The 2,417-nt window shown below is 35.8% G+C and overlaps 1 pseudogene; it reads left to right on the forward strand.

The window, feature by feature from the left end:
• The first annotated feature begins 2,088 nt into the window (after positions 1 to 2,088).
• LOC111725394 lies at positions 2,089 to 2,203 on the forward strand (annotated as a pseudogene).
• Positions 2,204 to 2,417: the final 214 nt, after the last annotated feature.

Raw genomic sequence — 2,417 nt, forward strand, 5'->3', positions numbered from 1 at the left:
CCAAATTCTGTACCTTGACATTTCACAAACTATATTATTTCATAGCACCAATTTTTCCCACATACTATATCCATTAGACCTCAGGAAGATTCCTACACACCTGATTGCCCATTCAACAAAATGCAGACATTAGGAAAGCACTAAAAACAAACAACAAAAACAAAACAGAAAACAAGAGAAATGGTCCTAAGATTTCATTCTGCTTCTATGTAAGACTATTTAATTCAGAGAAAGAAGAGAATGCACAGAGAGAGGAAGAATGCCTGCTTTTATCTCAACTGTTACATCTTAAGAAATTAGTCAAAATGAAAATAGGGCAAGAAAAATCACCCCCCCAAACTCCTGATTCTAGTTTATTATTAAAACCACTCACACATAGTCACAGAGAAACCCTTCTCTCCCCTCTCCTTGTTCTTTTCCTTTTCTTTATCCGTCTATAATCTGGTATAGGGTGTATATGTGAAGTGGTATATTATCGGAAGGCTGTTTTGAGCAGGTCAAAGTAAAACTAAATAAGCAGTCTAATAAGATAAATGTATAAAAAATGTAATGTGTTTGGAAGAGGCATCATAAAGGTGAAAAATACACAGCTGGCTTTGGAGTATGACAGAATTGGGTTTGAATCTTGGCTTCACCAGTCGCTAATTGCGTTGCATGAACAAGTAACAATCTCATTAAGCCTCAGTTTCATTTGTAAAACAGACACAACTAATAACCATCTCATAGGTTATTTTGCAAATTACAAAATTAACATTAAATGTCTATAAGATGTATAAACAGCACCTGATACCTGTGTGTGCACGCAACACTTTCAGTACAATTTTTTTCACAGCATTTAGAGATGCAACTGAACAGCTTCTTGTGCAAATGTGTTGCTACCATTAAATGCAAGAGTCCAGGGGCCCAGGGGATGTAGGGACTCCCTAAAGGAATCTACATCTCTGAACAACCAAGCCCTAACCTGATGACAGGGGAAGACAATAGCTATCATTCAGAACACTGTGTTATAGAGACCAACCCTGACTTAGCACCTTTCTCGAATACATTTAAAGTGAGGGACATATCTTTTAGTAACTGACAAATCTTATGAGACTTTTTCATGTTAACAGTTAACACACACACGTACACTTTGCATCACCAATTGTCCCCAAGAGACATGGCTGCATTACCACACATTTTCTTATCATTTTAAGACATACTTTCTTTTCACGTTTAACATCCCTAAAATCAGAGCTGACTTATAATCAGGGGTGTGTCTTGGCTTAATTGGCAGCACTTTTTTTCCTTAATGGAATATAAAAACATTGGTGTGACTTATAACTAACGAAGTTTTAGGTTTGATGAACTATATTAAGTAGCACATGTGAGTCAGAGCAGGTATTGCCATAGAATTCTCGGGGGTTCCAAGTGGTGGCCTCTGGAGGGCACCATCTCAGGGTACTACCACCACCAATGCAGGACAGGGAAGCCCAGGCCTGGCCACTGCAAACCACATTCCGTGTTTTTAGTCAACATTTTTAGATAAAAGAGCTGTTATAGATTGCAATGGTAAAATGTCTTGACGATTTTGATGGAAAGAGAATTCAATAGGGGAACAGCTTTTTTTTTTTTAAGATGTAATAACAATTCCTACATCAATACCCAAGGAATATGTATTATTAAACATATAATAATTGTCCCATCTTCTGAGATCAGCATAATAAACTTAATGGGAATTAATATACTACATCAATGTCACTTGACAACTTCCATTATGAAATTCACCATAAAACTAAATTATATATCTCCAAGAAAATTCAATCAATATTATATCCAAGTCATGCTGTTATTTTATGTAACTACAATCTAGTGATAAATATCCTTTGCTTTTTGATTTGCTTTTAGTGTGTTTGAATTCAAGTAAGTAACTAGTTGACAAACTTCTATTTTATTCTTATGATTTCTTTTTTTTCTTTCCTTTTTGCAGTTTTTGGCTAGGGCCGGGTTTGAACCCACCACCTCTGTGATATGGGGCCAGGGCTCTACTCCTTTGAGCCACAGGCACCACCCTATTCTTATGATTTCTTAAGCCTTTGAATTCAGCACACCGTGCTTGCTTCGGCAGCACATATACTAAAATTGGAACGATACAGAGAAGATTAGCATGGCCCCTGCGCAAGGATGACACGCAAATTCGTGAATTCAGCACACCTAGGATATTTTTTAAACGTAAGAAAATTGTAAATAAATTCTTACATTTTATCAATGAATGCAAATGGCATAATGACAGGATCACAGAGATTATAAATGGATAAGAAAATGAGCTCTATATTTGGCCAAATGATTCTTCCTTTAATACCTATAAAAACATTTCATAGTAGTAAAGATTGTATGATAATAAAATAAGTTATTGAGGGAGATATTGAATTATCCTTTCT

This window comes from Otolemur garnettii, unplaced genomic scaffold, assembly GCF_000181295.1.
Source record: "Otolemur garnettii isolate 467f Iridium unplaced genomic scaffold, OtoGar3 scaffold00039, whole genome shotgun sequence".
Lineage (NCBI taxonomy): Eukaryota > Metazoa > Chordata > Mammalia > Primates > Galagidae > Otolemur > Otolemur garnettii.